Here is a 26,631-nt window from a genome sequence, read left to right as displayed (position 1 = left end):
ATTAAATCTGGAATTCTTCTGCCCAAGATGCTGGGCATGGCACTTGTCACTGCTGCTCTGTGGAAGCTCTCCAAGCTCTTCTCTTCAGCTCACCATGGTCCCTCTACCCCTGTTATCACCATGCCAACCCCTGCAGAGCTCCTGAGAGCTCCTGTCCTGCCATCCCAGGCATTATTAGAGAAAAAAATCTTAAGGAAGAGAGTTTGCAAAACCCTGTCAGCAGCGTCCTCCTGCTCTTTCTCAACTCTTTTCATTTCACCCCTTTTGTGAATTTTTCTTTCCCCTATTTACAGAAAAATACCTCACACATACCAGCTGGCTCTAGATGACACATGGCTTAGTTCTAGGTGGTTCTGCAAGGGGCAGGCAGTTGGATTCCATGATCCTTATGGGGCCAACCTGTCACAGACACATTTTCTGAAAAATCTTTTCCTTAAGATTTTTCTCCAGAGAAGCTGAGGTGCCTCAGGAACAAAATGTAAACAATGATTATCTGCTGCTGTGGAATGCAACAGGTGCATCTGTGATTGGTCTCATAGAGTTGTTTCTAATTAATGGCCAATCACACTCAGCTGGCTTGGACTCTGAGTGAGATGCAAACCTTTTTTATTATTCTTTCTTTTTCTATTCTTAGCAAGCCTTCTGATGAAATCCTTTCTTCTATTCTTTTAGTATAGTTTTAATATAATATAAATCATAAAATAATAAATCAAGTCTTCTAAAACACAGAGTCAGATCCTCTTCCCTCATCCTAAGACCCCTGTGAACACAGTCACACCAACCCATAAGGATCATCCATATCTTGAGATATTCTAGGAGTCAGTCACATACTGAATTAGTCTTTGCCTTTATGGGTGATGGTAACACTACTTGGGCAGTCCATTCAATGCCAAGAATAAATATGGAGAAACATGTAGAGAAAATAAACTTGCAGAAAAAACGACTGCCACTCTCTGTGTTCAAGTTTTGTATTCTTTTCCAAATGCCTGGATATCCTTGATAGATAGATAAAAATAACCTGAAACATAATCACATCTTCCACCATTTATATTTTCTAAATATCAAAATTTTCTACTGATAAAAATTTGGTTTTATTGTCCTAATACAGTGTAAGGTTGTAAGTACGCTCAAAACTAGATATATTGCATCTGTTTCTCCCAGAAAAAGAATACTTGAAGCGTGGAGCATCTTTGTTGAACATATCTTACCCTTGTGCTCCCCTGTTTTCCTAGACAGCATGATTCTGACCCTGCCTCCCACCAGCCACTCATGAAACCTCAAGCGCTTCATTTCATAGGAAACTTCTGAGTACTCAAAACACAAGAGAAGAGATGAAATTTGCTCCTTCCCCTCCTCACCTCCAGCCCTTGGCACTTAAAGAGAGGATTTAATTGCATTTTGAGGAGCTCAATATTTTTTCAGGGTTTTTTTTCCTCTCCAGTGCTAAAGAAAGAAGTGAGAAGTAAGGGAACAAAAGGAAGATAATAGGGCACTGTCTCACATGCTTGAAAAGGAGAAGCTGAGGTGTATACAAATCCATAATCACCTCCCAGCTGCAGTACTTTTCTGTAATTACTGGGATGATTATAATTACTGATTTGAGTCTGACCAGATTCTGAACCCTTTAGTCTCACTGCTAAGTTAGCAGCACTCCATGCCTGCTCTCAGTTTTAAAGAAATTAAATTGTTCTCCTTGGATGGCTGCAAGTAGGTGTGGCACAAGTTTTGTATTCTCAGCATTTGCCTGCTCTTCTCTTCTGGATAAGCTCATACTTTACCATATTAATTAATAAATTGATTGCTGCTTGAATATTGGCCTAGTCAAGCTTCTTACTGATAACATGGAGAACCAAGAGCTCCCCTTCTGCCAGACCTCCTGGTAGCTACACCCTCCCTTTCCTGCACAGAAAACTGCTCCTTGGGTTTTGTTTCTTTTCTTCTCACAACTGGTATCTCAGTCCTTCATGGAGTGCTTTAACAATCTGCAAAGATTATACCTTGGCAACTCCTGAGGTCTTTATTCATGTCTAAGTGGAATTCCTCCTAGTTCTAAATCACAAGACATCCACCAGGTGTTTAAAAAAAATGCTATTTCCTTTAAATAAAAGATCACCTAAATTAGTAACTGCATCCCCTCCATTTTTTTCTTTTTTTGATACTGCAGCAATTTTGTTCTCTTAGCCATGTGATGAACTATCATCACCTGCATTCCCTTACTGCACTCAGACATGCTCAGGATTGCTGGCACTGCATTTTTGCTGCCCTTAGTTAGGCAAAACCGTTGGTTTCACTAAAATTTTGCAAATGAAAATGAGGTATCACCCAATCATACCATTAGTCCATGCATTCTTACCATCAGAGGGACCCCCCTAAAGTTTTTCAAAGTAAATGGCAGCAATAGAAAAACAAGTGTGACTTGTTCCTATAAACCACCTTTTCCTTATGATTTTTCTGCCTTTGCATGTGGCAGAGCAGTTCACTAATGCTAACTTCAATAGCAGTTTAATGCCTGTTATGCTTGGATTTTTCCATGGATCAGTAGGCCAATAATTAACAGCCAGGGACTCTGCATTGAATTCCCTCCTGCCTTTTCCCCTGCTTACAAAGCAGCTCAAAAACGTGTGTGACCCAGCCAGCAGAGTTCAACCAGCAGTGCCCAATGAATAATTAAATGACATGTCTCCAGGAGACCTCAATGCCTTCATCATTATCCTGATCCTGTGCATTGCCACGATGGAGGTGCAGAGCACGGAGCCCTCGGCTTGCAAATGACTTTGCCCAGCCTGAAGGGATGGGAAGCCTGACCCTGATTCTCCAGCCTTGTAATGTGCTCCTGCAGCTGGGCTGCCTTCCCGGGGGTGGCAGCTGGATTATTCTAGCAAATCTAACTGTAACACAGGGCCCAAAGCAGAAACATTCCAGCTATTTCTAAAAGGCTCAGCCAGGTATCTTAGCGCACACCTGGTACGTCGTGCTGAGCTGAGGCTCCTCAGTCCAGATGGAAAGCAAGAATTTTACAGAATCCTGTGTACCTGTGCATGGATCAAACTATCCATGAGGTGGCCACAGGAGCTCCAAATGCAGGTGTGGCTGCACTTCTCAAGGAGGACAAGTGTAAGAAAAATCAAGGGAATCCTAAGATCAAGGGATTTCCAACAGGACCCCACTCCTGGTCCCTTCACTTCATCCCTGTCTTCCCCATTTACCACTTTGAACACTTCATTTCAGCACACTGCTTCTCAAAAAAGTTTCCTAATTTTGGATTTCCTAATTATGGGTTTCCTAATTTTCCTTTTAATTTTATAATAGAGAAACTACAAGCCAAGATTCTGCTGCCAAAGCCAGGTGCCTGAAAATCCTACCCTGGATCAAGTCCTCTCAAAACCAAAGACACATGGCATTAAAAGCACTTTTTATATCATTATTACAAGCCTTATGCCCCCCTAAAAACTGGCTATTGGCTTTTTTAAAATTTAAACTCAAGATTTAAACACTTGTAGCAATAGCCCTTTAAACTAATGAACCTACAAAACGCAGAGAAAGGCATTAATTAATAAATAGACCCAGGACAGCAAAAGCACATAAAGGCTGAATAGTGAAACCCAATGTACATTAATATTAGGGCATTAAGGTGATAAAATGAAGGGGAAGAAAAAACCCCAGACTTTTTTATATAGATATAAGAAATATATATATATTAATTTTATAACTTTGAACATATAACTTAACATTGTCAGAACTGACTCTGAATAAAGGCAGTGAGATTTTTAACCAAAAAAAAGTTAATGAGACTGAAGGGGAAGTCATAGCAAGCATCAGGATTGATACAGGCTCTCTCTGTGGTGCTAATATCTCACGGCAAAAACAGCCATCCCACCAGCACAGAGGCACCATCTAAGGACTGCTTATTCAAACAGGCTCTCATAAACCACCCTTGCAAAGCTTATCCAGGAACAACTTTAACGGGGTTAAAAACCAATGGGAACAGTTTTTATAATAGCAGGAGTCAGAAAGATGTCTGTCAGGGGATTTTAGGGCAGTGCAGTTCAGATATTATTATGCTAATTCACTTTTGACCTTAGATTAACAATTAAATTATGCGGACTTTTACAATGCTGAAAATACGAAGCCATAAATTCATTTTCTGATCAATGGAAGTATAAAATTACAGAATTTAACAGCCATGACATCAAATTTTGATGCTTTACTGCCTTCTCACTTTATCAGGAAAAATGACTGCATCCCCAACAGTCACTAAATCATTAATTTATGTGGGTTTAGCTTTTAAAAATAACTCATCAAAATAAAAGGCCAGCCCCCTCCTTCTCCACCTGTCCTGCCAGTGATAGGCTGGGCTCATGAAGATATGGAATCTTCAGTGCTGCATGTGCATCCCAAGTCCAGCAGGAGATTCCCCAGGCCCTGTCCTTTCTCTAACTCCATCTGCACCCTAAAAGGAGCTGGAACTCCACTGCAGCTCCTTCCTGCCCTTCAAAAATTTCCTAATTACCTAAACATGGGTTGGGAGTTCAGCAGTGTGCTGGAAGTGAGACAAAATTGGCATTTGGATTTATTAAAAGAAAAAAATCTCTCCCCTCTCAATCTGTACGTGATACAAAACATAAATTTAATAAAGATTTTTTTTTGCTTGTGTTCAATTTGTGTTTTTTTAAAAAAAACTCTGTGATATGCAATGAGGATTAATGAGTGTTGTTTAGCTTCCAATGATGATTCTAGAAGCTGTGTATGTTTCCCTGTAACCCCGTGCTAGATAAGATGGGATGCTGCTGCTTCATGGGAATTGTGGTGTGGCAAACAGAGTGACAAGAACTCATCAGATAAACACTTGTCACACCAAACCAGATTAGTGTCTCTCACAAAGAGGATCGAGCTTAATCAATTATAAATAATAACTGACTAGAACACAGCTCATGTAACACCTGTAAACGCTCAAATGGGGAACCAAATATGCCATTTAAAGCAGAAAACATTGCTTACTAAGATGCAAAATGCACATATTTTCCTTCTGCCTTCAGTGCTTTGTGAGAGCATATATATATATAGACACATATATGAGAGCATATGTGAGAGAACATAAATATAGATATAAATATAGATATAAATATAGATATAAAGATATGTATTTTACTGTTCTGCAGCTGCAGACCCCTTCACAAAGCACAACAGGGCAGCATCTCCCTTGTGTTCTGGTCTTCAATTCTACATACTTTTCATAGCAATATATTTATTATAAGTAGTATTAGTATATTCTCCTGTTGTAAAGACTAGAGGAAAAAATTCAAGCTCCAAGAAAGCAATACTAGAATACCCAAAGAATTTGCCCCGTTAGTGCTGCAGACCTTCCCTACACAAGGCACGTTATTTCCACAGAAAGGAGAAATGAAAAAGAAGTAAGGGGGTGTTTTTAACAGTTCTCCATGTGGAGTTGCTGATAAGAGCAAGGGAAAGTCTCCTGCCAGGGGGTGACACCAGGAGATGTCACCACGAGGGGCTGGGGCATCTCCAGCCCTGCAGAAATTCCAGAATTAAACGTGGAAAGCCCCATTTACCTGACCCTGTCTCCACTCCTTCCCAAACACCATCTGTAGGATTTCTGTGCAGGAGTCACCTTCTCACACTATCAGTGTAAGGACCACTCACTTTGCTTTTCAGAGGCCTTTTTAAAATAAAATTAATCTATTGCTGGCTTAGTAACGACTTTCAGTTTGTCCCAAGTTAGCAGCTGATTCTGCCTGCCTCTGCCTGTTTGCATCTCATGCTGAGCTGAAAAATTTAAAACTTTTCCTAAATACCAAGAACCCCACAACTTTGCAACAGAACCACATTGTAAATGATGAGATGATAAGCCCTCCAGATGACAACAAATAGCATGCAGGCTGTGAATAATCCTTTTCCCCTCATATTTCAACCATTCCTTCCTGATGGTCTTTTAATATTAGAAGAAATCTAACACACACATGGTTGTATGCAGGATTTAAAAACAGCAAGTCGTTGGAGCCCAATAGGTTGATTCAGTAGATTGAAACTGCTCTTTTTCTAGCAAAAAGATGTCATGAGCATCATCCCAGACTGGGGATGAATTCAGAGGGAAGGAAGGTTGGTATTGCTTTACTCATCCATCATGGGCCTGATGAGAAAATGAGATTCTTCATGACTCAGAAGATTTTTCACTGACTTCAAATGAATTGATGTGATGCAAATTTTCTCAAACTACTCCAAGTTGCTCATGAGCACACTTGTAGGATACGCAGTAGTACACTTTGTTGTGCAGTCTGCAAAAGAGAACTGTTGAGACAGCTCTTCCATTTAAAACCTACATAAAAAACACATGTATTATGTTATACATATACAACTGAAAATTCATATTGATCCTTTCTAATTTTCTAATATAAAGACTGAAATTAATTTTTTATGAAACATAATTAGGTTGTGAGATTACACACTTGTGTTGAAGCATCTTGTAGAGTGTCTCAAGTTAGATTTTCCTACCTAACTTTATGGGGAAAAAATAAATTACTCTTGAGCTTAAAATGAAAAGCAAAACCTAATGAAAACATTACTGCTTCAGAATCATGAGGAAAATCAGAACATTAAATATTTTTCACAGTTGCACCTGTAAGATACATGAAAGCTAGTTATCCTTGATGAATATCTCACTAATTACTCCTGATTATGTAACTGCAAAAGATGTACAAGGGAGCAATAGAAGGAAAAAGAAATTTCTTCGCTCTTTATCTTTTCTCTCTCAAATTATCTGCCAGAAACAAACACATACTTCATTATGGGATGATTAATGCTCTCCCCAGCACAAGGAGCCTCCCTTGGTTTGACACCCTTCTGGTGCCTGTGCCTTGCTGCTCCTCTCCAGCATCCCCTGCTGCAGGATGCAGATAGCACTCTGACAAATTAAAGGTTATGAAGCATAAATTAACACCTCTGCTTCTTTTCTTTTAACATAACTGCGCTTTTCTGAAGTTGACTTAATGGCTGCAGTGTTGCCATTGTGCAAAAACATTGTTTTAAGCCTGCAGAACTGCTGAGCCTTGCACACTGAATATTTCACTGTGATAGCTCCTGACCACGTGTGTAACAGCAGCCTGGGCTTACTGCAAGCTGCAGGGTATTTTTTTTGTTAGCTTCAGCAGAAATCAGCTGAATATTCCATAAATATTAAGGACACACAAAGGAAACAACACAGAAGTACAGAATTAGCATCTCACCTATCAAAATAATTTTACCAGATAATGAAAAGAGCATGAAGCTGACACAGGCTTTCTGCATCTGGAAAGTGGTTACAGAGTCTGTGGTTTAAAAGTATTTATTTTAATAATTTTAGGCCTTATTATACTTCTCTTGAAGTCAGTGGGGAAACTCCTGCTGAGCTCATGGGGAGAAGAGGTTTCAAATTCACCATGAAAGCTTCCAGCAACACTTAAGAAAGATCAGTCACAAAGATTAAATACAAGATTGGTACACACCATTTCTTTAAGGGTCACTTCCCCAGTTACCTCCCCTTCTCCTGCCATTTAGGGGATTCTAATAAAAAACAAACAAAAAAACCAAACTAAAATCACATGAAATGTTGTAAGTCCTGACAAGAGATGTTTATTCCCAGCACTGTTAGAGAAAATGGCTTCACTCCACCTCTCCCCAGGTGGCTGCAAGTGTGGGGTGCCCTGAGCAGCCACAGCTCCTCTTCAGCTGTGCAGGGACAAACCAGCATGGACCATTTCAGACATCAGGTGCCATTCCCACGTTCCACCATCCCAATGATCTGGTAAAATGATCCACCACTATTCCTTTCACTCCAGCAGCAAAGTTTATGCATCCAGAATAATCTGAGCGCTGCATATCCAATCTTTTCTAATTTGACTTGACTGCAACAAAAATATTGATTCAAGGAACCACTGCTTCAAGATATCTTCCTGATATCTCATTCACCAGTCACTGAATGAGAAATAATGATTTGTACTTTTTTTTCTGGCCAGTTACAATGTTCTATGCATAAATACTGACAGCTCCGCAACATTTCTTCTCAAGTCTTTCCAGGGAGCTCTAAGCTAACACAAAAAATCCCTGTCTGATCAGCATTCATATTCCATAAACCATTTCACAGGAGCAGCCACTTCTTCACCAACAAGTCCTCTCAGAGGAAGGTCACCTCTACACCTCTTTGGAGAGGGAAAATTGGATTTCCCTTTAGAATGGCTCTGCAGTGGGATTAGGTTACAAAATGAATACTCCCATCAGCACGCAAGATTGGATGGCTCAGCTGCTAAAGCTGCTTTTTTGCTCATTTTGGAGCATCCACTCGGCTGTTTTCTGCATGAATAATGCACTTGGCACCTCTGAGTTCTTTGAGACTCCATCCAACAGCTCTTCACTGCAGTGCCCTCCAGCACCTACCAGTGTCCACTGGCATTTATCAGCTTTCCAGAGCGCTCACTGTGTCTGCAGCACTGAAATTCTCTGCAGGATCCTGCTGCCATCCCGACTCTTACTCCATTCCTGGCTGCAGGAGGACACAATACCCTTTCCACAAGCAAATTAAAAATTGATAGCAGACATTTTCAGTCTGTGTTTTCTAGTTTCAGACTCTTTGGTCACTGACTGCCACAGAGACTGAAATGAACCTACCAAATCTTAAATCTTTCTAATCTCCACAATGTGCACAGTGACCAAAAAATGAGGAATTAATATTTACAGTTAGGTCTTCTAAAGGTTATTTCCCACAACCCTTGAAGGATACACTGATAACTGATGGACTGAATGAGACACATGAATTCCCCCAAAGTGAGCTCTTTATTTTAGTTCTTTATGTCAGAGCTAAATCACAATCCCTTTATCAGACCAATTTTATGTTGGATCACTGAGCCATTCAAAGCCTGTGCTCACAAATTGCTCCTCAGCCACAGCAGCAGGATCTGGTCCTTGCCACCATTATCCCAGGACCATGACAAACTTCCTCAAAGAACATAAATCTGGCCAATGGAAACTGAGACAAGAATGAACCTTTGCAAATTTTGACACATCTCAGCCATGGCAAAGTGGCACAGAGAAAACCTTAGTTATCCTTAAGCCAACCTGTAATACCATACACACAGAGCCCTTGGAGGGAAACAATTACAGAAAAAAAGATTACAGATTACAGAAAAAAAATCTTAAATTTAAAGTCTGCATCTTGCAAGGCAAGATCAATTAATGTCAGGATTTTATATGTTTGCAGTTTCAGTGATGCAGATGAAGTGTGTTGGAAAGCAACTCTGTAAAAACACCACTAACATTACCATGGAAAAAAAAATTAAGAAAAAGGTGTTGGGCCAGCAAGTCTGTATTTATGTGTGTCTTTTACTGCCCCAGTGCTTCTGCAGAGTGAAATGTTAGCAACTGCAGAGCAGGGATGTGTGCACCACCACGCTATGTTAATAAAGTGCTCCTTTAATTATCAGTAAAGCACAGCTTGGAGGCTGCTGGGGGAAAGCAGGCTGTAACAGCCTGTGACAGAGACTCCCAAAAGGACCAGCACAAGTTCACAGCAGGGGCCTTGAGTGTGGAAGGAATGGGATGGCAGCAGGGTCCCAGAGCTATAAACAACTCACTAATGCTACACTGCTGCTTGCTACAGGAATGCAAGCTTAAAACATGGATAAAAGTGAGTTCAGGGATAAAAAGGAAATGAAGCCATGATGAGGCCACATGCAGAGTGCTCTGTCCATTTCTGGGCTCCTCAGACAAGTCAGACATGGAGCTCCTGGAGCAGGTCCAGGGCAGGGTGACAGACATGATGGAGGGACTGGAGCATCTCTCCTGAGGTGAGGCTGAGGGACCTGAGGCTGCTCAACCAGACCTGTGCCACGTGGTCTGGCATGACCCTGCCTGGGCAGGGAGGTTGGACCAGATGGACCCACTGTGCTCCTTTCCAACCTGACCCAGTCTGGGATTCTGTGAAAAAGCCTCCAACATAAGTAAAAATTATTATATATAGCAAATTTTACTTTCAGGCAGTTATCATGAAGCAGTGGATAAACATCAACTAAGTGGAGCATGTATTCGTGCAAGTAAACACATTAAAACGTCCCCAAATAGACCTGAGTGAGGAGAACGAAACCAACAACATCAGCTTCACCTTCTTCCTGGCACAGAGGGGACCAACACCACACTCCCCCACATGAAGAACTCACATTGCTGACAACTTGTAATGACACCTCCCTTTTCTTCTTCAGGAGGACCATTAACACCAGAAAAGAATCAGGCACTAGAGAGCTTATTATATCTGTATCATTATCAGCAATGAGCCCTTATAATTAGATGATCTGGACTGTAAGTGCCTGTATGATCATAATTGGCCTAATAATAATTCTTTCTGTGAGGCTGTTAGGACTTTTGTTGAAGCTAAACTAACACATTCCTGGCTCTGCATGCTGGGGGTGTTTCTTTCACCCCCATAAGTGCAGGAGGTTTTTGGTTGGGTACCCCAGCCTTGAGGAACACAGGGCAGAGCTGATGATGGCTACAGCAGGTCCAGCTTTCTGTTTCAACACAACCCAGAAGGAATTCATTGCAAAATTTCTCTACCTCAGTCAGATATGAACCTATCAGGAGATAATTTGCCCTTGATTAAGAACCACCAGGAAATTAAGAAAAACAATAATTAACTAATAACGTAAAGCTCATTACCCAACAGAAACGTGCCCAAATCGCAGTCCTAAAGGCAGAAAGCAATTCCTAAGGAAAACTGGCATTAACCTGTTCTTCCTTCTCTTTGCAACAATGACAGCAAGGATAGAAATCCATCCACTTGCATGATACAGGTTCCAATTTGCAAGGAAGACAGCACAGGGCACTACCTACAGCTCTGAACTCTGAAATCTGAACTGCCACAAGCTCAAGGTTTGATGAAAAGAAGAAAAAATAGCCCATAAAAAGCCATCTATCTGGCACACATAAATAACAGGGGCAATTAACTAGGTGGACCTTCTGTACATCTCAGCTGAAGACAGATTTAAAATGTCTATACTCCATTTCTGAAGGTATTTCTGGATAAAGCATTGCCACAGAAAACTGAAAATAAGAGCAGAAGCTTTATCATCTCAAGGTCAACGTAACTGTATGTTTACAAAAGTTTAAAAAGTGCCTCCCTCTGCTTTCCGGCAGCAAACTCAAAGAAACAAAGTACTCAGCAAGTGAGAACCATCGATGAGAGCTGTGAAACCCTTGCCCTCTCTTCCTGCAAAGACAAGGGAAGGAAAAGATAGAATCTTATTGTAAGAACTCCCAGCCCTGCAAACAAACCTCTCACCATCCTCAAGCACCACTGCTACAGCACTCCACAGTTAATAAGTATTTACAGACCCAGATTCTCTGCTTTTGCACAAGATTTTACACTCTTGAATTGAAACAGGTGTTTTTGCTGTCTTTAATTTAGCAGGAGCACCCTGTGAGTGACCTCCCTATTTTCCTGGCTGATTCAGAAAAGTCGTTGTATTGTTATTTTTGTCATCTGCACAATCTTTTTCTTTATTGAAAGTTTTATGGGCATTTTTAGCAAAGAACAGAGGAAAGCCTTTTCACAAATTTAGGTTAACATTTCTTTATGTACTTCATTTCCTACAAATAGCTATAGAAACACAGAGGCAAATCATGACGTTTCCTTCTATCCTACCAAAACTTTGGCCGTTTTCTCCACAGGTTAGTTATCTCCCATAGAAATGCAGATGTTTTAGATACCTGTTCCCAGTCTTCACAACATCCCTTAAAGTAGGCTGGGCTCAAATTCTTACTTCTGCCTTAACATTCCCACATTCCTGCTTCAAGATTTTTTATCAAAACGCTGCAGTGCCTCTGGGCTGGGATAGGAAAAGAAAACAACAAAAAACCAGAAAGACACTTGTTTTTTTCTTCCACATACTCTCCCTTTTTTTTTGCAAAATTGCCACAGATGATGCTTAGGAAAGCTTTACAAAGGCAGCACTTTTTTCTCTCCACACATTTTGGATTTATTGTTGGAATTCTCTCTCTCTCTCAATGCCACCAAAGTGACTCATCCTTCATGAAAGTCTTGAATCCATTCATCAAAATGTCATCCCCCAAAACTGTTCCTTGCCTGCTTGTTCAGGATGCCACTGCATAGTCACAGAGAGACTCAAAAAAGGCTCAGGAAATTCATCAAGTTACCAAGCTTGGACAGCTCCTGATCAGAACTTACTGACTAGCTCTAACACAAATATACACACAGTAAAATGCCCTCCAGTTAGAGCAAAAAGCACAATTCAGCATAATTTAAGTCAGATTTGAGATCTCTTAGAATGGGCTGCAATCCCCCCGGCCCCTTTCATGTTGTCCTGCCTTAACACAGGCACAGAGATCAGCAAAGTCATAGATCACTCCCAGAATAAGGCAGGAAAACAGCTCAGTCTCATCACTCCAAATATTTCTTCTTTCAGGGTCATTTCCCATTTCACCACTCTGCAAAAGCAGCACCAGAGCCTGGTTTGTGCAGCAAAACCTACACCTGGAATTGGTAGGAGCTTCCCAAATTTTGAGGAAGCAGGGCCCCAGGTGGGCTGCTGGCACACACCTAAAGCTCAATTGTTGATCCCACTGCCCAAATTTGTATTAAAGGAAATAACTTGCAGGAAAATCACTGCAGATGGAACTAAAGTAATAGATACTTAGTTTTAATAAACTGGGTAAAGTTCTGTAGTGTTTTCTTTTATCACAAAGTCTTATTAATGTATAACACTTGGCTGCATAAATTGAATGGAGTTATGCCTTGAACCTACACCTTCCACTGAGGTTTCAGCACTTTTTCCCCCTCTAAAATTTAAGGATAATCAGATACTGGGTAACATTTCCTTTGTGAAGAAAAAACATCTTTTATATCCATACAAAATATAAGGACTGCTTAAGTAATTTTTGCATAATTTAAAGTACCTCTTGTGTCGCAGACATCTTTTATGAAAAATCCTTTCCTTAGGATTTTTCCTCCTGAGAAGCTGAGAGACCTCAGGAACAAAATGTAAACATTGATTATCTGCTGCTGTGGAATGCAACAGGTGCATCTGTGATTGGTCTCATGTGGTTGTTTCTAATTAATGGCCAATCACAACTGGCTCGGACAGAGTCTGAACCACAGACCTTTGTTATCATTCTTTCCTATTCTATTCTTAGCCAGCCTTCTGATGAAACCTTTTCTTCTATTCTTTTAGTATCGTTTTAATGTAATATATATTATAAAATAATAAATCAAGCCTTGTGAAACATGAAGTCAGGGATGTTTCCTGGAGTCAGGAAACATCTCTTCCCTCATTCCAAGAACCCCTGTGAACACAGCCACACCTCTTGCACTAAAATATCAGTATTTAGCAGTGTTAAATAATCAAGCTTTCATCCAATCAGTAAAGAAGGTGAAGTTTTGATGAACAAATTCCCTGAAAACCTAGATTTGGATCTTTGTCTCCCCAGCAGAGATTCAGAGCCTCCCCTGGGACAGCACACACACACTCGGCTGCGCCTGACAGCAGCACGAGGTGAGTCTATTCATCAAACTCACACATACTGCAGCAGTGAGAGTCCCCAGCAGCTCTCCCTCCTGAAACCAGAAAAAGCAGGCAATCAGGAGTCTGATCCAATCCCAGGTAGCAGCCTCACACCCTTGCAAGCAGATGCATTAGCAGAGCTGTGACTTGCTGTCTTCTTTCAAAATATGTTGTGGAACAAATCTCGAGTGCCTACAAGGAGGGCACATCACTCTGATGCTGCAAACTCTGCTCTGCCTGGGGCAGTATCACCAACAATAAATCATCCTGCTGGAATTCCAGCTGACCTCCAAAACACCAGCTGGTGCCCTGTGCTCAGCACATCTGCAATCTGTGACCTGATTCCTGCTCAGTGCCACTGCCTCCCCCACTTACAGCCTGGAAGAAGTCTCCAGCCAGTAACACATTAGAGAAGAGCCTAATGACTCTGTTCTCCACCAGCAAACAGGATGTAACATTCAGAAAAAACTCAGTCACGATACTTTTCATATCCATTCACATGTAAAATAGTTGATCCTTCCTCTCTTGTGCAGCTCCTCAGCTATTTCTGATCTGTCATAATGGCCCTCTGAATTGGGTTTGTGATGGGAAAGTCTTTCATTTCTCAACCTTAATACTGAAATTAATGGGAGAACCTGGGGTAAAAGTAATATTTTCTAAGAATTGGTGTTTCTAAGAACTGGTGTTTCTGGACCTGGCAATTTGGGAAGCCAGAGTTGGCAGCTTGGTTTTGCAGGCTCAGCCCAAGGAGAATATGAAAAGTAAGCTCTAATTACTACCGATTTTCATAGTTTTGCCTTTCACTCTTGAGGATCCTAAACATAGATAAATTATCAATTATACCTTCTTAGCACAGTCAAGGGACTGAAGAGCAAGAGTTTACAGGCCTCTCTCAGTTACTGTGATTGTAACTTCACCATTTTCCAGGGCATGAGGAGAAAAAATTTCATTCTAGAGCATGTTAGAGAAGTCATCAGAAGAACAAAACACATCAGACTGTCCCAAATAATATTCTGCTACTACACTTTCAGCAAATGGAGGAACAGCATCACCTTTACCTTGTGTTCTCATCAATGTAATCTGATTAGTGCTGTTCGTCTGCTGACACGTAACCCAAACGCACAAACCAGTGATTTCTGGTGGCTCCAGGACTCCAACACAAACAGTAGTATTTTTTCCTTACCCAAAGCCTGTAATTCCAATAACAATCAATTCTGCAGTGTTGCAGTGGGGGGCTTTATTCTTGTCCAGGCACCGGGGCTGAGGAGCACACGTACTATCCATGGAACACGACTGCTCTGGGCTCGGGCAGTGGCAGCTCTCTGACAGTGCGCACCAATTACACCAAACAGTCAGAAAGGGAAGAGAAAAAGCCACTGCCACCAGCTGAAGCTGCAGGGGGGATTCATGTAAGGTGATCTAAATACCTGCCTGGATTTTGGCCAGTGCACAGCTGGAGCTTCAGCCCTCCCTCCTCTGCAAGCAGCCTGGGAACTGCAATTACCATGATGGTCAAGGTCTCAGGTTTATATCTCTGAGGCAGCAACTCCATCAGCACAATTATACTGCTCCAGTGCCAGCTCCAAGGAAAATGTGCCACCAGTCTCAGCACCACCATGTCCTGGAGCACATAAATGTTAATTAGCAGCCTTTTTTTAGAAATTATGAGATGCTCTAGTCCTGCACAGTGTGAGATTTGATGAGATTAGCACACTGGGTGGTACAGCTAATAAATCAGTTTACTGTACAACCTCATTTCTTTAATGAAGAGCAAATACCTGAACCTCAGTAAAGCAAGAGTCCCAGGTGTACACTTGCTAAGCAAAGTGCTGGATTTAATTTTTTTTTTGCATTCCTCCAGAACAGGGAGCACTGACCTACTGCTCATCATTAGAGAACGCTCTCCTGTCAGGGGGTCAGCGCTAAGTGCAAACTTTGATGTCAGAATTAAAAAACATAGAAGAGATGAGTGGCAAGGCCATTATGGGAGAATAACTAGGATAGTTTTCATAAGGGAATAACTTCTAAAAGCTGACAAGAGCTGTCAAGGTGTCAGGCTTGGAGAAGAGCCAGCACAATTAACATACCCTAAGCTTCAATCTACTAGACGGGAGAAAGCAGATTTTATTTTGGACAATTACAAGTTAATAAATGGAAGCGTCAGTTCCTCTGTAGAGCACCCATTAAAGCCTACTAAAGGTCAAAACCTCTTACAGTTCCTGTCATGGTAGGCAACACACTACCATTATTTTATATTTCAAGCAATTTTACTGTCAATGACAGCAGTTACAAATGTGCAAGAAAATATTTGCCTTAGCAGTATACCAGGCACTTTACTCCACAGAAATCATCTGTGCTCCCAGAAGTGACTAATATTTCAAGATTTTTTATTATGAGCTTGGTGGGGCTTATTTATTTATTTATTATTTTTTCCAAACTGCACAGGAGTGAATGAGAGCATGAAGAACGGGATGCCAAGAGTGGGATGCCATCCCATTTCCTTACATCCTCCAGCCACACAAAATCCAGGTAGTGACAGGGACCTACCCAGGGCACTGCTCCCTCCCCAGCTGTCCGTGTTCCCCTTGCTCCAGTTCCCCATCAAATCCAGACCTGGCATAGCATGCACAGCCAGTTGTGTGAGGCTCATCCCAAGAGTCAACTGAGGTCAGAAATTGTTTGTTTGCTTTGATTCCACTTAAAAAACTAAAAAAAAAAAAAAAAAAAAAAAAAAAAATCTAAAATATTTAAAAATCAGGACAAGAACTGGGTTTGCTTCACCTGCAGAATTGCTCACCCTCTGCAGTGGACCAAGAAAAGAGAGAGCACTGCTTGAACCTTGTTATTCTGTGTTGCCTCATTAACAATAAATAACAGGCCAAGTATCTCCAGGTCAGATGGAGCTGGAGGGGTTTGCCAAGGAGCCCATCCTCTGCGTGCCCACCCATATGGGAGGGCACAGCAGCTCCTGTGGATCCCCAGCACTCCATGAGCAGCCAGTGGAGCTGCTCTCCAACTGGGACGCACACGCAGATTTTTACACTTGTCCTACGCTGAGGCAATGAGAACCTTTCAGACCCAGCACTTTTTTAATGCACAGTATTTTCTCTACTGCTTAAGGAAAATGATACAACACTATTTTTGCCTCGTTGATCTTCCTGTTAATGGAGGCAGAGATGAGTCATTAGCTCCTCTGGCTTCCCTTTGTTCACAGCCAGGCAGGTGGGCAGAGCCAAAGCAAGATACCCGAGCAGTGCTTGCAAAGAAAATCTGCCACCTGCAGAGTCATTGGGGAAAAACTGGCTGTCATTTAAGACATTATCTAGCATTATTTAAGTCAAATAAACCCCCACATCATCATCACTATCATCATCTTAAACCATTTTAAGGCTGCCCAGCTCCCACCACTACAAATCCTAGCGCTCATGTAATAAAATGTAATGTAAAGCTTTTCATTGTAATGAAAGGTTTGATTGGACATTCACTCCTCCTCACTCTGATTTTGTTTGTTTTTTTTTTTTTTTATTTAGTTTAGGAAAAAAGCAAAAGGATCCTAAAATAGTCTCAGATATACAACATATTCCTTGAAGGAATTCTGGCATGGGATGGATGGACATCTGCTTCTGGCCTGACCTACTTTTAAGCATCTGAGCACAAAAAATCGCCCAGTAAATATTCCCTGTAGAGTACTTCTTTTAGCTATTAATCCCCCAGTGATTTCACCTGCCCCTCAGAGACATTTTTTTCCTCTTTGAGATCCCAGCTGAACTCAGTTATCCTGGGTCTGGCCACTTGCAGGTGCTGGTCACCAAGGAGTAACCCAGAGATGAGGTGTGAGCCTTGCAGGCAAAGCAGATGTGAGACAGGCTGAGACTCAAGTTCTCATTCAGTGAGCACATAAAGCTCTCACCCACACTAAAAAATTTACCTTAGATGATGGTTTTAATGTATTTCTCATTATACAATCCATAATTTTTAACCAACCCTGTACATTAGGCCGGTGCCAAGGAAAGTGCACTAATTGGGTATTCCTTAGAAATGCAAAACTGTGGGCAGAAAGGAGGGAGGAGAACGAAGTAAACTGCATCAGCAGCGTGTGTTGTACTCTCATCTAAACAAAGGGGAAAAGAAGGATTCATTAGGCAAGAAATGAGTCTTGAAATGGCACAGAAGAAAAGTCTCCTGCTGGGGCTGAGAAGTGGCACTGCAAAGGGAGATGAGAGAGAAGGAGAGGTGGCAGCAGGCTCACCCTCACAGAACAGAAGAAAGAGAACCATTCCTGATAGCTTGAGGCTTACTTAGCAAAGACACTGAAAAGTAAGGGTGACTTTGATAAGCACCATTTGAACGCTTCATTCCCTTTTTTTAGTTTTTTTTTCTATATTGTCCCTTTTGTGAGTGTTAAGAAAGTCTGCAATAATGATCCCTAACCTCCAGTACTGCTGTAACCCTTCCCTGCCACCCAATCTCTGGCAGTCTCTTGCTTTGCATCCAGCTCTCATTACAAGCAATTTGTAAGAAGCAGATATGTTGCTCTGTAGTTATAAATCATGTAGCACAATGAGATCCTGTACCAGATGTGGCATACAGATGACAGTGCAAGCAAGAACTTAACAATATTTTAAAAAATAAATATAAAAATAGTTTAAAATAAAAAAATAAAAGTCAGCATTTAAAAAGTTGGAGGCTTTTCATTACATAATTGTTTTCAATTTGGGTTGAATTTCAGGGCTGAAAAAGGGAAGGTGAAGGCTTACTTGTGTCCTCCCTTGTTATCATTATGTGTGTCAGGACTGCACACCAAGACAACAGCAGTAAGTGCTATCAGAGAAGCCTGGCATTTAAAAGTAGTCACATTAATCATGAATGAACTTGAATTAATGTGATTTATAATTTATATTACAGTATACCGTGGGTCTCTTGCCAGTTCTAATTTAAAATAAGATGCAACATACTGCTGGAACAGACAATTCAAGGAAAGAAGGATTTCTGCAAGAGGAAGGCATGCAGTGCTTGTATTTATATGGTCTTCTGCAGATTGAATGCTTTAATTTTTTGCTATTTTTATAATCATTCAACCAAAAGACACCCACACTTAAAATCCTGTGATGCTGAACCACTTCTCTACCCTACATGCAGACTTTGGAAGAAACTGAGAAGTCCTTTACATAATCATCATCAAGGATGTTTGTCAAGAACAAGATTGGGTGAAACACAGAGGGAACCAGGAGGTATGTCTGGAAAAAGTGTATGGTATCCATGAGATGAAGGAAAAACCTCAGCCAATCCAAAATACAAACAGGACAAGGCAGGGCTACATTTCTAGCTTTCCTTTTCATTGACTCTTGAAATGCTCTCCAAGCATGGCTACTGCCTGTCTGTCAGCAGGGGACAGAACAGACACATTGCTGCCCACATCATCTGTCCCTTCAAATGCTCACCTTATTTAAGCCTTGCTCATTTCATTCCTTTGCAGCATGAGGGTGGGGAAAGCTTAAACTCAGAAGCCACTCAGACCCTTCCTGTAGAGCTATAGCACTAATTGAAAATCCAAACTGAAACAAGAGCCAACCAGCAGAGGATTCGCAGCATGGGGAGAAAGAGAAGAAAATACAAGTTCATGTTACCTCCACTGAGTGGCTTAGGTGTCACAGACATCTTAGATGAAAAATCCTTTCTTTAGGATTTTTCCTCTTGAGAATCTGAGAGACCTCAGGAACAAAATGTAAACAATGATTATCTGCTGCTGTGGAATGCAACAGGTGCATCTGGGATTGGTCTTATGTGGTTGTTTCTAATTAATGGCCAATCACAGCTGGTCCAAGCCACAAGTTTTTGTTATCATTCTTTCTTTTACTATTCTTAGCTAGCTTTCTGATGAAATCCTTTCTTCTATTCTTTTAGTATAGTTTTAATATAATATAGATCATAAAATAATAACTCAAGCCTTCTGAAACACAGAGTCAGATCCTCATCTCTTCCCTCATCCTCAGACCCCTGTGAACACGGTCACACTTAGGAGCCTGAAGACATGACTGTTTCTAGTAATTAGGCATTCATTAGCAATTAGGCTCAGAGCCTTTCCTGACCAGCAGATGACCACGAGGAGCTCACCCTGGAGCTGCAGTAGCAGCAGGGCCATGGCTGGTGGGCAGAGCTCTTCCCACTCCCACGCAGTTTGTTTGCCTTGTCACATCTCCTCACAAAAGGCAGCTCTGATTGCAACGCTCGGTTTCATCAACAGGTCAGGGCTACCACTAAAAAAAAACCAGGCTTTTTTTGAGCTGAATGGAGGGTTGATTTTGCAAGGATCAGCAAAGACTGCAGTAGTTGCCCTAAGAATGACTGTGGTCTGTGCTGAAAAGGTTGCTCAGTTCTTCCCAGAGAAGAACGAGCTCTCACATGGAAACCAACATGCACAAACTGCAGGGCATGAAGTGGAATACTGGCAGAGCTCCCAGAGGGGAAAAAGATAACCTGAAACTCCTAAATAGGAAACTACAAGGTGGCTTTTGCAGGATCAGGCACAGAGTATTAACCACTGACATACACCACTTAATTGTTTTAGCAAATTAGATCCTCTTGTAAGAAATTGTTCACCTTCAGGGGTCAGAATTTAATATACTACAACAGAATTTAATGTATGAGCTTTTCCTTCCCTTTCTTTTTGATCACTCAACAGCTCAAAACCATGGAGTAACAAAATGCTTTTCATATTATTCATTACTTACAGTTAATCTACAATCTGCTTGATTGCTTTCAGGACAGCAGTGGAACTGCATCTAGAATTTCTGAAAACTGCAGAAAAGGCATTCCACTGATTGGTTTGAGTTTTGCAGCCATAGTGAAGTTTAATTAACTGTGGAAGACTGACTCTGTTAAAGCATAAAGAGAAATAAAAAGCAGTATTTTTCTTGTAGGTAATTGCTTAGCTGATCTATTGCCTGATACAACTGAGTGATAGGTAAACCATCATCTGATCTCCATGCTTGTACAAGCTTTTAATCATTTCTCCCCATCAAAACACTATGTCAAAAGGTGCATTACAATCAGAATCATGAACTAAAAAACTGTATGTTTTCCTATCTTCAAGCCCTAATTATTGTATCCATTCTTATCTTATATGATGAACAAAAACCCAGTACTTTTGCAATAGTGCTGGCCAAAGAGCAGAAAACTGATTCTGATATGGTAAAGCAAAGTTTAAAAATTAGCCCCAAGTTTTGCTCACTTGTATGAAGACATTTTCATGAACTGATTTAAAAAGACCAAGTTGGACTGAAATATATTAATAGAGTTTGAAATAAAAGGATGAACCCCACAGCAGTACAAACACATGCCAGGGAAAGGAACATTCAGGATGTATGGAGCAACCAATGTTTCTTCCTGTCCCTCCCTCCTGCTTTGCATTTGTGCTGTAATTTTTTTTCCCCTCACTGAACTGACAATCTAGATTTGGAAAATAAATGAGCAATGTGCAGCTGAAAAAAAAAACCTGTAAATTTTTTTGCATGGGAATTTAATGTTAATGATTTATTGGGTTATCGGGCTGATCTGGATATTGAAAAGGACAGAAATGAGAAGGCTGCAATAATTCAAAACCAGAAAAAAAATAAAGAACTGAGGATAAATACTAAGTTTCTTATTTTGCCACTGACTAAGGCTCCTCCTGGAGTAAAAAACAGGCTCCTGATGGAATCAGTAGTGTCAGTGCATGGGGTTAATATTCTGTTTGCAGGCTATTAGTGGGACAGATGGGGTATCTACTCCTCTGCTGTAATTGTGTTTGCTCTAAAAACACTTCTTCAGAAAAAAAAAATAAGTCAATTAGTTAATCAAACATTATTACAGAATCAAATTTCCCAAACATGAAAACAGAAAAAGTTACACAGTATTCTTTTCTGTTCTAATTACTGTGTCAGGGACATCGTGATATGTCTTTTTTTTTTTTTTTTTCTGATAATGAGAAAACAGAACACTCATTGGCAACAAAATTGGATTTTGCTGGATTAATACTTTATTCAAAAATATCCTCATCTAACCCATCAGTACAAGTTTGGAGGTAAAGAATGTCTAACTACTCTGTTACACTGATACCCATCAAGAAGCCAATGCTGGAATTAAATTTTATAGGTAAAATAAAAACAAAAAATTCTTTTATTCAGGAAAGAGTGTGTGAAGTTTCTCTCTAAATTACTGAAATATTCATGAAGAACAGAACTTAACTATTTAATTTTAAAATGCATTCTGTAAAGTGGAATAAAGAGTCCCGCTGTGCGCTCTGGACACATCCCACATCCCAGAGGAGTGGGATCTTCAATCTCCTCATGGCCCAGAGGGCTCCTGTCATGTTGGCACTTCTGCCTTTCCCTTCACAGAAACAGCACAAGGCTTTTTGTTTGTTTTCATTATTTAAAGGAGTTGAAAAAGGCAGCATAAGTCTATCACAAAGCTCAGCTCCAGTGCTCCCTGCAGTGCTGAGCTATAATTAATAGACCTGGTGGTGACCATTATTAGCATTAATGCCAGCACAAGTGCTTAAAACTTAAAAGAAAGCTTTCCACTTTAAAAAAAAAACTCAAAAAACCCAAAGAACCACCAATCCAGCCACTAAAGATCCATCTTAATGAACAAAAAAAAAAAAAAAATCAAACCAATGGAGTGATAGAGCAGAGTGTATGAGGGGTGCTCATTTCATGGCTGTATGTGCATTACAAAAACATCTATGTATATGAATGCACAGCTGAACATTTGTTTGTGTTCCCTTAATATTTAGAAAGGCTACGAAGATGAGTATGTTTTCCTGAGGGGGGGAAAATAAAGAAATACAGGGAGACATGCCAAGTTACATTCTGGGAAAGCAATAACACTAAGGAAGGAGTACACAGGATCGATTCAAACACAGAATGTTTGAATTTCTTCTATGCTTGGGTAGTTATGACTGCCTGCCCACAAGGACACACCAAGATGCAGCTCTCTAACATGAGAAACATGATAAAGTAAGGGAAGGAATATAAAATTTCTTCATTCCAGAAAATTCAGCTGCCAGGAATGAAAATAAATGGCACTGCAAGTGCCTCCCTGCCAGGGCCATGCTCTCTGGGACTGCACCTGCATCCTGCTGCCCTTCCCTCAGTGTCCCTGCAGAAATGCAGCCACCCCTCAGCCATGCAAGGCACTTCCCTGATCCAAGAGCAGCAGGGTTATTTCAGGAAATCTCTTATTAGTGAACATGAGCCTGAAATCTGGCACACAACACCTCGCTTTTTCTTTTTGCTCATGAAGCAAACCTACAGGAAATTCTTGAAACTCTTCAGCTTTTATCCTGCACTACACCAAAGCTCTGGGCATAGTGCTCTAGAAGACAACAGGGTATTTTGAGAATTGTTATTTCCACATTTCAGAAATTGCATACAACACGTTGCCTCTGGCTCAGCCCGATTCCAAAAGCCCCAGGGAGAGCTAACCTGCACAAAGCAGGCCTGAGGAAACACAGCATCAAATACTGCTGGCTCTCAGTGAGGAGTTCATCTCCACCCCTGTATCACTCTCAGTGCTTGGCCATTCCCTGCAAACAGACACAAACTCCTGGGCTGTGCCAGGAGCTGCGGATCACTGCAGTGCCCCCTCTGCAGGCGCCAGCCAAGGAAAAGAGATGGGGATTTTCTCTTTCACAGGGAATAACTCTGCACTGAGAGCTTTTAAAAAGAGCTGTAATGATGACTGCAAGGATTCCTTGCTTTGTTTTCAAACTGCAGGCTCAAACAACTGCTAACATCCAATTATCTTTGCTGGGAATAGGGGCATCCCAAATGTGCTATATTGCTTTTAATTTATACCTTGCATGCCTTGTAACTCATAGGAGGTACAGGTTTAGTAAAAGGATGGGGGTTATATTATTGTTACGTCTAATCACACCTTTCCACTTCCAAACTTCTTGTTCTCCATCTGTATTCCACAAAATATTTATTCAAACACATGAAAATTATTCAAGTTTGGACTTTTGACTGACTAGAGATTGAAATTCTCTACTGTGAATAAAGATTATCTCCAGCTTATTTGGCACTGATGCCAAAAAATGTGCGAAGAAAAAGATGTAAAGAGAGGAGAAAAATGTGGACAGGAGAAATCTGTGTCTGGAATAGGAAAGGGGACAAGTACTAAATTAGTCTTCCTGCATAATTTGTGCATTATTCCCTGTGTACAATTTTAAATACATTTGTAGAGCACAGTGATCATTTTCACCCCGAGAGAAACAGTTTGAGAAATGACCTAAGGTTCTGTGGGGAAAAATTCCTGCTTATAATTTACTTAATTGATTGTATTTTCATCTGTAGATGCAAATACATTAGGGCTATTTATTTTCCGTCACAGCTTTTGCTGTTATTGTTGTTGTTTGGTATTTGCAGGAGCCCTCCTGGGAGGGCAGAGAACACCAAGCTTGGGTGTGCTGCCGTGGTGTTGGGTGATTAATCAGAAGTTCTGGAATGGAGACTTTGAAACCCCCTTTGTTCCTGTAGTGACAAAAGCCTCTGGAGGAGTGGCTGGCACAGGGGACTGAGCTGTGTGGCACACATTTCTTGCCCAGGACAGCACAGGTCACCAAGCCCAAGCAGCTGTGGCAGGGAGGTCGCTCAGAGCCTCAGGGTTTAATGCTCAGCTGCATTTATCAAACCCTCAGTGTCTCAGTGCAGGGGTTTTCAGCACTTCAGAGCTCCTTCCAGAGATGGAGGAGATGCTGAAGAGAGTCATACACGTCTGCCCTGGCATGGGTCTCAAATCCCACATTCTGTGGGTTTAGACCATCAAACAGCAATCCCTCATTACTATAGTGAATAATAGCAGCTCTGCCTTAGTTACTGATCACTCTGTATTGAGCTCAGAACGTTGCTGCTTTTATAGACATCACCATTTTATTTTGCTAGGGGTGTTTTTTCTTTGCCTGAGCCTTCAAAGCGAAGCAGAGAGTTCATTTTTCTCTATTACCACTGACTGCTTGCAAGTTGCTGCTGCTGGAGTGTTTCATAAAGGCTGCAGATGTGCTCTCCAAACAATACTGTAAAAGCTCAGGACAGGAAAGCACTAACAGAGGCAGTGGGGCTCTTGAGACACTAAACCCCTTCAGGTCCTAGGAAATAAAATTGCCTTTGCCTGAGCTCTGTTCTTTCTTTCTGGGCTGCTCAGAAGGTGCTCATGCTACCTCAGAGTGGGTGTTCAGAAGCTGTTAAGACACAACAAATAAAAACACAACCAACAGTGACAGCACAAGGCTTCCCAACCAATGGAAGAAACCCACATAACAAATCTTCTGGTTTAAATCCTGCAAATTTTGTGTGCTAGCAACATTTGACTGGATGGAAAGAAAATCTTCTACAATAGAATTGAGGTACAGAAGCTGTCAGAACATGTTCTCTGCCAAACCCTCCCATGGCCAGGATGGTGTGAGAACAGACTGCACAATTAGGATTAAATATGGCTTTTCAGAAAAGCTGGGGTGAGATCAGGTTTAGGCAGAGCTTTCATCCATTTCATCACACAAAAACCACTCTTGGTTTGCTGGGATCACTGAAACCAAAGTGGCTGCACAACTGTCCTCAGGTACTGGGAAACTCTTTGTACTACAGTACCTCCCTTACCTGTCCATTATTGCAGAAAGGTGTGATAGAAGAGAAAAAGGAAAGAAAAAATAGGAAGCAGAATCCAAAGGCAGATTTCTAGTTCCTGTCACCTCTGCTGAACTGCTGGAAAACTTCTGCCATTGGTGTAGGCAGTCTCAGGACAAAATCAGAGCATTGAACAGTAGCATCTGCACATGTCTCCAGCAGGCTTACTTAAACTGCCCAAAAAAAAGCATTTGGTGTGAAGTTCTTGAAAACAAAGCTAATCAGAGTGAGCCTGTGCTGCAGCATATGCTTTTACACCTAAAATATGGGAAGAGGAATCTTTTTTCTTTATAGCACTAATAGAAACCACCACAAAAAAAATATATTCCAGGAGAATTCACCTCAACGTTTTATCTCAGGAATCAACGATTTTATTTACCATTAACATCAGTTAAAATCTTTGGGCAAACAAGCATCCATACAATTTTTTCTGCTTGAAAACTGCAGTTTTTTTGTTTTATTTCCTAGCAGGGATATTAGACTAGAGAATGTTGAACAGAGGAAAGGGATGGCTTCCTGTGTTTCACCAAACACATCCACAGAGCCGCATGCAAAGACAGACACACAGACTCCCTGCAGGAAAGATGGAGAGGCAGGATCTGCCATGCTCCATCAGGGGCTGGTGCAGTGCCCACCCTCTCCTGCCCAAAGCCATGAGAAAACAAGAATTTCAATGTGAAACACTGGAAAAAAAATAAAACTGTTCAATCTCTGTTCAAAACACTGTTCAATCTCACACCTGACCTCAGCTTCAAAATCAATTTTTCATCAATACTGAATGGAGGAACAAGGACTGCAGCCTGCAGGTTCTCATTATTTCAAAGTGCTTCACAGCACTAAAAAAATTAATAAATATAAATCCTAAGTGAGGTCAAGTGGGGAAAACTCTGCCCATAACTTCTCTTTTCCTGCCATCCATCAATGACCTGCTGCTGTGTGAATATAACACCTGAAGCATCAATTCCAGCTGTACTTTAACTAAAACTCACAATAAACAGCTACAGGATGCAATGAAGCTAATTTCTCATCTAATATATGTATCTTTCCCTCCAGCTTCTCACAGATTGCTGTTGCTGCTGAGGTCCACATCTTCACAGCTCTCCAAACTAAATCTAACACTCACATTGACAGTGTAAATTATGGGCTAAATAAAAACACCAGTGAGAGAGAGAGAAAAAAGTTTCAAGGACTGGTGTTAAAGAAAAGCAAATCATTATTCTATATAATACAGATATAAAACATATAGCGGCTTGTCTATGCTCACCCTGAGCAGAATAACAGGAAAAAGGGAGATTCAATTAGAATAGAAGCAATCAATCCAGACACACTGCCATAGGATTTCACCAGATTTAAAAAAACAACAGAAAAGGTACAGAATAATTACCAGCTGAGTGGCCTATGTAGGAATT

At 41.0% G+C, this 26,631-nt stretch overlaps 1 protein-coding gene across 1 annotated transcript in view; it reads right to left on the bottom strand.

Annotated features, from left to right (window-relative positions):
* ZNF804A (zinc finger protein 804A) overlaps nucleotides 1-26,631 on the bottom strand; it is a 146,121-nt gene that overhangs the window by 6,131 nt on the left and 113,359 nt on the right. The gene's annotated exons all lie outside the window — the stretch shown is intronic.

The sequence above is a fragment of the Ammospiza nelsoni genome, chromosome 7 (genome assembly GCF_027579445.1).
Source record: "Ammospiza nelsoni isolate bAmmNel1 chromosome 7, bAmmNel1.pri, whole genome shotgun sequence".
NCBI classification, from domain to species: domain Eukaryota; kingdom Metazoa; phylum Chordata; class Aves; order Passeriformes; family Passerellidae; genus Ammospiza; species Ammospiza nelsoni.
This window is presented reverse-complemented; position numbering and strand designations above follow the sequence as displayed.